The sequence below is a fragment of the Lynx canadensis genome, chromosome B4 (genome assembly GCF_007474595.2).
Source record: "Lynx canadensis isolate LIC74 chromosome B4, mLynCan4.pri.v2, whole genome shotgun sequence".
NCBI classification, from domain to species: domain Eukaryota; kingdom Metazoa; phylum Chordata; class Mammalia; order Carnivora; family Felidae; genus Lynx; species Lynx canadensis.
Window position 1 is genome coordinate 28,037,439 of NC_044309.1, and position 11,391 is coordinate 28,048,829.

General features: G+C 41.6%; 1 protein-coding gene across 2 annotated transcripts in view; it reads right to left on the reverse strand.

Annotated features, from left to right (window-relative positions):
- The window catches only part of ZNF438 (zinc finger protein 438), a 173,357-nt gene extending 162,464 nt beyond the window's left edge, over positions 1 to 10,893 (reverse strand). For both annotated transcript variants that reach the window (XM_030321193.2, XM_032593853.1), the window contains exon 1: positions 10,420 to 10,893. The gene's annotated coding sequence lies outside the window, so the exon portion shown is untranslated. The remainder of the gene's footprint in view (positions 1 to 10,419) is intronic.
- Between the last annotated feature and the right edge of the window lie 498 nt (positions 10,894 to 11,391).

An 11,391-nucleotide genomic window follows, 5' to 3' on the forward strand; every position in this document is an offset into this window, starting at 1 on the left:
GTAAATGAAGAGAAGCTCAGCCTCAGCAGTAATCAAAGAAATGCAAATTAAAACTACGAAATACCATTTTATATCCATTTATATTAGCAGTTTTTTCCATTTTACTATCACCTACCTAGGACTCTATTTTTTATCATATCACTAGGCAATATAAGCCCACCTATTCCCAGAGGTGGGCTTATATGCACAGAGAAAAACCACATTTCAAATCCATTATTTCATACATATAAACAAAAGTGTAACCATGCTTAGGCATCAAAGACACCTTTTTTCCTAGGAAATTTAATTACCTCTTTAGTATAGATTTAGAAAATTTAAATGCTGAGGCTAAAAATGTTTGAGTATCATTTACCAATTAAACAATAGCTCTTCATAAACAACATGATGTTAAGTTTAACAATGGGTTGAGATTAAGCTCTTAAGGTTAACTATCATAGCAAGTCAGAAACTTGCGCTATAGGTAAAAACAAGAATCAGGCTTCACATTTTCAAAGAGCTTTCACACAAAAATGCTTTATCTAAATCATAAATGTAGCTTTATCACTGGATAATACTCATCTGGAAGGCACTGAGGTATGATAACAGCTGTAGGTTAAGAAAGGAAATAAGGGCTGCATATAAACGTGGCAGTACCCATTCTTTTTTTAAAATATTATGACGTTTTTCCATGTAAATACAGTACACAGGCTATCTTAAATAAAACTTCAACACAAAATAGAAAGATATCAAAAACTCCTTTTGCTTTTTCTAACTTCTAGGATAAAGAATGCCCTCTGAGTTATTTTAGAACCTCAAAGGAAAACATTTTTAAAGCTAAAATACTACTGTGAGACATCAGTTTAGAAAAATATCACAGTTCCAGCCAATTGTCATAAACAGCTCTTTATTTCATTCCAAAAATTAAAATATTCTAAATAAAAATTAAACCGAAATACTTTGTAAAAATGATACTATGATATAATTGTGGTAAAATGATTCACAGACACTAAAATCATTCAGCCTACATTATATAAGACACATGATATAACCATTAAATCTCCTAAATGTTGATAAGAATTTGCCAGTTAACTTTCAAAAAGTAATCACCTGTACATGTATCTCTAACAACAGCAAAACAAACTTGTAGATCTACAATTCAGCGTCCATCAAGACTACTGTGGCAGGCATATGATACGACACATTCCCACAAGAGAGAAAAACAGACATAAAAGTAACAGCTATCACCACAGTATTTAAAATAGTCAAGTATTTCCATAAATAACATATTACCTTTTTAACTATATATCAAAATAATCCTTGAAGCAGCCTGGGTCCCAAATAACATATAATCCTGAGACTGGTAGATAGGAAACAAATTACATTCACTGCACTCATTTCTTTTTTTACAAGTTTAAGAAGGAAAGCAAAATCAAAGTGTATATTAGCGCGATTGCTAACAAATGTTTGACACAAATGTGGAAAATAAAAAGTACCTATTCTCCAGCTTCGAGAAAGGAAAAGATTATTCTTTGGCTCTTGTCCCAAGCTGGGAATAAGTAATCACAGAACCGGTTGTAAATATGCCCCAAAGTATCAACCCTTCAACTCTACTCAACATTTCCACGTAAGTACTCAGCTGAGGAAGTCAGCCGAGCGGCAACTGCCTTGCTTCAGGACACTTGCTCCTCAGCACCAGCCAGACCCTAAACCCCAAGTTTCAAGTTGGCCAATCCTTAAACTGTCTCACTGAAAATATGCCAATCCTACAACTCCATGCTTCCTCAAAACCCTATCTATGTACATCTCTGCCTGTTTGGAGGATTACATTCTGCACATAGAGCTCTCCCTTGCTTAGCAAGTATGGAATCCAGCCCGGCTTCAGTTACACGTCAGTGGTGGTCTCTCCCCTCAGCAATACAATATTATGTCCACTTGGATATGGCATTTTTCTTCATGGAGATAAGAAAAATATTTTGTCAGGATAATTCAGTTTTATGGAAAATTGAAAATCTTCACCTTTTCAATATAATTATAGTCCTTGTTGCCCAATACACAATTGCACGGACGAAGGTCTTTTTCCTTTCCTTCTTAATCCAAGACCCACAATTTCACACTATCAATTGTCCACATTCAGCCAGTGGATGTATTATACGAAACATTAAAATTTCCAATTATAGACGCATAAATACAGAGAACAAACTGGTGGTTGCCAGAAGGATGGGAGATTGGGGGAAAGGAATGGGAGGTACAGGCTTCTGGTTATAGAATGAGTAAGTCCCATGGATAAAAGGTACAGCATGAGGAATATAGTCAAGGTATTGTAGTAGCTTTGTATAGTGACAACTGTGGTAAGCAAAGCACGATGTACAGGGTTGAGGAAGCACTATGCTGTTATACCTGAAGCTAATTAAACACTGTGTGCCAACTGCCCTTCATTAAAACAGTCTGATTTTAAAAATGGGCAGAGTAACTGAACAAACATTTTTCCACAGAAGACATACAGATGGCCAACAGGAACATGAAAAGGTGCTCAGTCTCACTAATTGTTAGAGAAATGCAAAGCAAAACCACAATGAGATATCACCTCACACCTGTTAGAATGGCTATCATCAAAAAGACAAGAGATAATAAATATTGGCAAAGCTGTGAAGAAAAGGGAACTCTTGTGCATTGTTGCTGGGACTGTAAGTTTGTGCAGCCACTATAGAAAACAGTATGGAGATTCCTCAAGAAAACATAAAAATAAAACTACCGTATGCCCCACCAATTCCACTTCTGGATATTAAAAAAACATTTTTCTTATTACTGAAACTTACATCAAGAATTGAATATAATCAAATAATCTTCAAACATGAAAACTCATCAAATATTTGAGTATATAGTCTCTTTGAAAAAGTTAAGAGAAACAGCCTCAAATGTGACATAGAAGATGGCACTGGCTAAAGAGAATAATAGGTTTCTAATTTAAAAATTAGAACCAATGGAGGTACTATCCCAAATATACATCCCTCATCAGAAAGGCAAAATGAATCATGCCAAGTAGGTTGCCTCACCCAAATATACTCAAATACAGCTGAGAGCCATCTCTTCAGTCTGCTTTTGGACTTAGACTGCTCGAACAATAAATTCTAAATAGCAAGTAGCACTACCTTATGGTTTATCAAAATTCAGCGAAGTTTCCACTCAAGTCCAATCACAGGATTACAAACACTGAATTACCTATTCATTCAAGTGACAACATGAACATCTGACAGGTGTTGCAGGACACCAGAATGCCCCCCCCCCACATACGCCATTTTGATATTCTGATTATTTTGAATCAAAGATATTTAAGAAACAGCAGGTGCAAGGACGTTATGACTCTCCTTTTTCCCTCCTGAAAGCAAAAGATAAAACTCCCATGTGAAAAGTATTCTTATCACCAGAGATGGTGGTGGGAGGGATGGGGGAGAACTGGAGGTGGAGAAACCTATACAAAGAAATCCTATTAAACTAATCCTTATCTTCCTAGTTACTTCTTCACCATTTACTACCCCTGGCCCAAACTCCTCTGGTCTTGTCAATTCTTCACAAATTTATTGTTTCTTTGCCTAAAATGTATAAAAGCTTCCTGTTCCGGCTACTACTTTAGGTCTTCATCTAAGGTTCCCATGTACAAGTAAGTTTAATAAAGTTTGTATGTTTTTCAACTATCAATCTGTCATATCAGTTTAATACTTAGGCCCAGAATGAGAACCAAAGAGGATGGAGAAATTTTCCTCCCTTAAAGTGTTAAGAAACCTACTTAGGTTAAGCATGGATTTGGTGAATTTATCCAGAAACTGTCAAATATACTTCTTAGAGAATACCTGGAGAAGCAGCATAGGTCACTGGAAATAGTCAAAACTACATTATGAGTTGGGTGACCTTAAGTTACCAGTTTTCAAAGGATAGCCAGGAAAATCAAATGAGACAACAACAACTAGTAACTTTAAAAATGTCCTAAGCATCAAAACCTCTGAGAGTCCTAAATTTGCTTTCATCCCTAACTTGCTGTAATGTATACAGCAAATCATTTGATCTGTTTCCTCATCTGGCAAATAGTAAGGGTAATGCATGCTCTGCACATTTCATGGGGTGTTCATGAAAATCGCGAATCAAAATGAATGTGAAAGGATTTTTGAAGTGAATAAACAACCATGTAACTGAGATAGTTAATTCAAAATATGAAGGAGACTCATACTAGCAAATCTGATACAACCCAGGATTGTATAATGCCAAAATTAATTTTATCAAGAAAAAAAATCATGGCTGAAAACAAACCAAAAACATTAGACATACTGGCAATCAAAAAAAAAAAAAAAAAATTCAAAGCCATCAGCTACAAAAATTCTTTTCCTTGCAATAAATGAACCAAATTAGCTCAGTTCTCCAACAAACTAAAAGCAGTTGAACACAATCTTTTGTTCAAGTAAGGTGCTTGCCACTTGCAACTACCACCTCAATCTCTAAAACACCAAAAAAAAAAAAAAAAAAAAAAAAAAAGAAAGAAAAAAGTTATATCTTGCAGGATTTCTCAGCAGCAGTATTGACATTTTGAAATGGATAATTCTTTACTGTCGGGGTTGTCCTGTGCCTTGTAGGATATTTAAGAGCATCCCTGGCCTCCATTACTATATGACAGGTGCCATGCCCTCACACACAGTTGTGACAACCAAAAATGTCTCTAGACATTGCCAAATGTCCCAAGAGTGAGGTTGGGGGAAGGAACAAAATCATCCCCAGTTGAGATCCACTGAGCTAAATTCATAGTTGCATATATTCCAGTATTTATCTCACTATAGATTGGTGGCCTAGAATGCAGCTTAAAACTATAAGCTTTTGCAGTATAGAACCAAATAAAAAAATGCTATCTATAGGATAGTAACATCTTAAGAATTCTAGGTATGGCAGGTTGTTATGGTTAAATCATCCCTTCCACTAACATTCTGTTTTTGCTTAATCCCCTCTAAAATTTTCTCCTTGCATGTTCTTTTGCAAAAGCAATTTGGTTAACCCGTCACTAAAGCTTAGTCCCCACCAAGACTTACTACTAATAATTATTGTTTATGTGAAAAAAATCAAGCCTCAATTAATCTGTAAGTAACCACGTGTCAAATGAACCAAAATTAAGTGACACTTGGGGCGCCTGGGTGACTGAGTCGGTTGAGGCTCTGACTCTTGATTTCAGCTCAGGTCACGATCCCAAAATTGTGGAATCAAGCCCTGCAGCAGCATGGAGCACACTTGGGATTCTCTCTCTGTCTCTCTGTCTCTCTCTCTCTCTATCTCTCTCTCTCTGTCCCTCTCCCCTGCTCTCTAAAATAAAAAAATTTTAAACAATAAAACTAAAATTAAAAAAATTAAGTGACAATTGTTTATATTATTTAAATATATTCAATCATTTACAATGCTAAGTAAAAGGACACAACTAATATTCAGCTTTTACTGCAAATACAGAAAATATAAATATATACACACATGTACATACATATATAAGTTGAAGGTAATATGCAGGAATAAAAGAAACTACAAGAAGTAGAATTTTAGAAATTATATTTAATGGCCACTACATATCATCACTGGGCTAGACATAATTTTCTACAAGAAACAATTTCCATATATTTAAATGTGTACTCTTAACGTAAAGTAGTAGTTTCTAAATTTGCTCATGTAAATATAGTTTGTTTTTTTTTAAGAATCTGGATTGTATAAGTTATCTAGGATGGTCAGATTTAGAAAGAGGGGCTTCTGTCTGCAAACAGGAAGACTTACCACAATCTAGCACAATTAAATAACCATCAACCTGCCCTCGCTAAGTCTAAACTTAAAAAGTGACTAAGGCTGAACAATCAGCAGGCCCTTCAAGATACTTTGTACCATTTATGCATATCTGATATTCCTGGGGAAGCCAGCTGCGATTGTGGTATAAAGGAATACTAATCATTTCAACTCCATTAAATTTAGGGAAGCAACAATAGCAGATTTAAAATTTGCAAAACAAGATGGCACATCTGTATTTGTGGAGGGTTCCTGTTTAGATGTTTAGATTGAAGGGGTTAGGGGCGCCTGGGTAGCCCAGGCAATTGAGCGTCCGACTTCGGCTCAGATCATGATCTCACGGTCCACGAGTTTGAGCCCTGCCTGCGTTGGGCTCTGTGCTGACAGCTCGGAGCCTGGAGACTGCTTTGGATTCTGTGTCTTCCTCTCTCTCTCTCTCTCTCTCTCTCTCTCTCTCTCTCTCTCTCTGCCCCTAACACACTCACATTCTGTCTCTGTCTCTCTCAAAAATAAATAAATATTAAAAAAAAAAAATTAGATGTTTAGAGTGATGGTGAACTGGGTTATCCAGATCAACTCTCCCATGGAAAGCTAAAAAAGCTAAACAAGATATAATTTTATATACTGTAAGAAAAAACTCTGAAATTAATCCAAAATCTACCATGGTGCAATTTTATATAATCTTGTAATGGTTCAAATTTCAAAAACTCCTGATAGGAAGTAATAAAATTGTGACAAATGTATTGAAGTTATAGTATACCCTTACAGAGATCTACAGAAGACACTTATTTTTGTGCATATTGTTCTAGTTTCTAGGTTCTACCACATTCCAGATATGAGATGTAATGTATAATTCCACCTATGACATACACCACCAGATCCCCTTTCTATGACAAAAATATATATATATATGTACGTATATGTATATATATACATATCTCAGTGTTAAAGATCATCAGCAGAGAAACTGAAACTTACTCCAATATGTGGAACTTTGGCGTGATACATTGAACCAGTGGAAACCTGCCGAAATACCTCACACAGCCCCTGCATCACCCTCTATTATGCAAGCTGCAACATCTCAAGCCAACTCCCTTATTTCACTAGTGAGTCCTGTCAACACTGAGGTAATAGAACTGGAAAACTCATCACTCCACAATGATACTAAAATATCAGAATTTATTTCATTTGGTAAAAATTACACCGTTGCCAAATAAAACTAATGCAAATATAGTAAAATATGCAAGATTATGAGTAATTCTTTTGTGGAAGAGGAGCCTCAAATTCACCATGCAATTGCTAAGGCATTCTTTTGCTCCTTTGACCCTCTTCATGCCCCATCCCTCAAGTATATGGGGTGGAGGATGGGGGGGGGGGAGCTGCAGAAGGCCAGAATGAAATAATCAACATGTATTTATGCATTTAGCCTACTCTGGTTTTATTCCCACAGGTTTTTCCTCACACTCTGCTCCTCCAAGGAGAGTGCTAGGATTTATTCATCTCTGAACTCCCAAAACTTAATCAAATGTCTTACATATAAAGTCATCCCTAACAGCTACTACATGGCAGGCACTGGATTAGGAACCAGAGACAGAGAAGTAAAAAACATACAGACCTCACCCTCATAGAACCTCATGGAAAGGGGATCCTGGATATTGGCCGTGTGAACCGAGCAAAGTAACGAAAGTCTAGTCAGCATGGCCCAACTGCCTGCGTTCTTTACTCCATCGCCAACCAAGGCTTAGATGAGGCACAAAAGTAGGCTTTCTTTTCAGAAATGTAAATGCTGAGTATCCAGCTCTGACCATTCCTCTAAGTTCCAAATGCGTAAATCAAATGTGCAGTTAATGTCTGTAACTACCTACTCAACCAGTCAACTTATAGGTGGTTACAGACATTAATTGTGTGGATCCGAAGCCAGAGACTGCTTGGTTTTGAATCCTGGCTCCGTCACTTGCAGGCTGGGTGATTTTAGGCCAGCCACTTTTAACTAACCTGTGCCTCTGTCCTCTCATTTGTAAAATGGGGATCATAATGATCTCTAGCACATATAACTGTTACAAGGATGAAATTAATTAATACACGTGAAGTGCTTAAAACCCTGCCCAGTACAGTGTACGGCTACGTAGTGCTTCCTATTACTACTAGCTCTGGTACTACTAGGTCTACGAGGCATCTGAAAGTTGTCCAAGACACAATTCATGACCTTCGCGGCCAAGCCCTTTCTCCCTGCTCCGTCAACAGCACCACTGCTCTCCCAGCCTGAAACCGAGGAGGTCATGACTTCGCCCTTTTCCTCACACGCCAGATGTAAGCCCACACCAGCAGCTCTACCCTCAAAAGCATATCATGAATTCGACCACGTACTATCGTCTCTACAACCACTTTCCCAGGCCAAGACACCAGCATCTCTCCTCCAGCACAGAATGATACCCTCCTACCTCCCCATGGTCAAGTGGCCCCACTCCCTGACCTTACGGCTAGTCCTCCGGCCAAGAAAACTAACATCAGATGCTACTTCCTTGATACAAACCTCCCAGTGGTTTCCCATCACACCTAGAGTAACACCACCATAGCCTACAACGGCCCCCAAAATCCAGCCTGGTCCTCCAACACCGCCTGCCACCACTTTCCCCCTTTCCTTGCTGCAATCTGTACACTCATCTTGCCACGCCTTGGCCACCTCAGGCTAGCGTCCACCTCCCAGCATCGTTCCTCCGCTGCCCCTGCTGTGAGGCACGACAGGACTGCCACGTGGAGCATGGACTCCGCGTCAAACTGCCCAAATTCCATACGTTTAAGCTGTACGACCTCGAGCACGCCTTTCTGGGTGTCAGTTTCTTCATCCACAAAAATGGGAGATAATGGTACCTACCTCGTAAGTTCGCTGTAAAAATTTAGTGTTTACAAGACTACCTCAAATACAGTGAGTCCATGTGTTTACTGCTCTTATGATCCCTGCCGGAAATGTTCTTACGTCACGCTCTTCCTCTCGGTGGCATTGATTCGACGGTCACCTCTTTCGGAAGGCTTTCCCTGACAGACCCTATCTACACCTGCTCTGTTCCCCCACTGCCATTCTCTTACCTTCCTTCACCTCACTCTACTTAATCACTGTCTGAAATAATACTGTGTTCTTATTCTTTGTAGCCCATTCCCCCCCTGGAAAATGAGCTCCACCAGCTCGCAGGATAGTTGCTTGCTGCTGTATTTCTAGTTCTGACTCAGAACCTGACTTCTGAACGAACACACCTCTTATCCAGGCTAGGGGACCTACGGAGGTTTCTTAATAACAATAACCACACTTAGAAACCCTTTCATCCTTACACTTACCCTCTCATTGGTTCCTTGAGAAAGCAACAGTAAATACACCATCATCTCCCATTTGAGACAGGAAAAGAAAATCCCAAATTTGGGTGAGCTGTCCTTGGACACAAAGTTATTAAGTGGTAGAACAAAGACTAAAACCCCTGCTCTCTAATTCTAAGGCTTCTCAAAGGAGGTTAAACTGAATTTACAGAAATGTGATCTCTCCATCTCTGGAATAAATACACCCTGTGATGTGTACAATAGTATTCCCTTCAAAGGTCCTAACAAATACTTACCCCTGAATTTGACAAGTATTACAGTACTAACTCATCAATAACGTGCTAACCCTTGGCAAGCCAAAACTTTCAAATTCAAATATGACCATCAGATATTCCAAGTGGACACAACAACTCTAAAACTGAGTCTACCCGTGTCGAGTATAATGCACTAGTTCAAGCAAGCTGAAAGCTTTCTCTGAAAAACCCAGACAAGGGGATCTCATTTGTCCATTGTCAAGAACATTGTGATAAGGATACCAGTCATTTCTTGATCCCTGTTCCACTAAGTTCAGTGACAACAGTTCAGATCGCCCATCAGACTCAAGTGTTGTCCATGATCAGTGGGCGCCAGGGGGTTAAGGAGGCAAAACTGTGAAAGATCCCTACCTACCAGACCTTTGTTAAATGGCCATTGGCCACCGCGTTCTCAGAATAAGGACTGCCTTTCTAAGCTTTCACCTACCAAGTTTACATGCTTGTGTTACCTCACGTGCTCTCACAACGTCCCCGGTTCTGTACGAATGCCAATTAGGCCAGGGGCTGCTTTACCTCCATTTTACACAAAAAGGAAACTGAGGCAGCAGGTGGTTATCTTTATAACCGGTCCTCAGAGATTTGGTCACTTGCAGAATCCCCAAAGAAGCCCAGATGTGGAGTCTCTGAAGAAACCCTCCATACCATACTTCACATGTCAAACTCCAGGGCTGAGGGGAATCTAAGTCCCTTCATCAAAGAAGGAAAAAAAATGGGGTCGCTCCCATGTGGACCCTCCTCCTTCCCTGTCCTCGGTCGCAGGCTCCTTGAGCCCTCTCGGCCCCAGGGGAGAAGTGAGGGCCTGTCCTGCGGGGCGCGGCCTCGCCTCCCCGCACTCTCGGTCCCGCCCGTCGCAGAAGGTGCACTCCCGCTTTGGGCGGGCACCTGTCCCTTCGCCACGTTCGGCGGCTCCCCGATCGCCCAATGATCAAACGCCCACAGCCACCACCGACACCGGGAATGCGAGCAACAGAGCGAGCCCCGCAGGCCCAGGGAGCTGCAGGAATCCTTAGAAACTTACAGTTTTCCTACAGCGTGCGCGTCACGGCGAGGTGACGTCACGGGACCCGGCGTTCGGTAAGGTCAGGTCTCTGGGCGCCCGGCCGCACCGCCCCCACGGCTCCGCCCTGCGCGCGACGGCGGGAGAGACGCCCCTTTCCTCGGCGGCTCCGCCCCCGCGGTGTGGCGCCGGGAGCAGGCGCAGGCGCAAGTGGCCTGTGTGGCCGCCTCCTGGGGCGGGGACTGCTTGAGAAAGCTTCTCAGAAAACCTGTGGCCGAGGGCAGGGGACACTAATGGAAAGGGGCGTAGACCACCCCACCCCCACCCCAGGAACACATCGAACTAGCTGTCGCCCTGGGGGTTGGAGTCGGACGCCAGAGTTGTGAGGTAGACTTTCCGCAGACATTGCCTCCTTCCCTCACGTGTTCATTAAAAGTTCTCCACGTGTGGAAACAGCCGTTAGCTCCTCACCAGGTGCCTGCGACTCCTCGAGAGGAAGGAGTCAGCTCTCCCGCCGTGCCCAGCTCCCACCCGGCTCCGCCCCCGGGCCCGCCCCCGGGCCCGCCCCCGGCTCCGCCCCAACCGGGCCTGCCTAGGGTAGGCCCCGCCCGCGATGGCTAGACCCGCCCCTCCGAGTCCGCCCTTCCGGCTCCGGCTCCGGCTGCTGGTTCCAGAGTGCGCCCGCGTACCCCGCCTTGTCCCGGCGCCGTCTTAGAGGTTTTAGTGTGTCTTTCTTACTGGGTAACCCGTTTGGCCTCTGTGTAACTACTTATGGATTACCGTTCACCGTTATTAAATGTAACAAACGGTGGTTCCGTGTAAACAAATATGTACACTTCTTGGCGGGTGTAAACTTTCCATAGCCTCCCACTCATGTGACCATACCTTCCAGTGCCCCAGGGTCAATGCTTTTATTTCTGCTCTTAGAAAGGACCAGTTATGCTTAAAAGATGACTCAGTAGAAGGAAAACTAAATGCCCGAGTGTATTAACA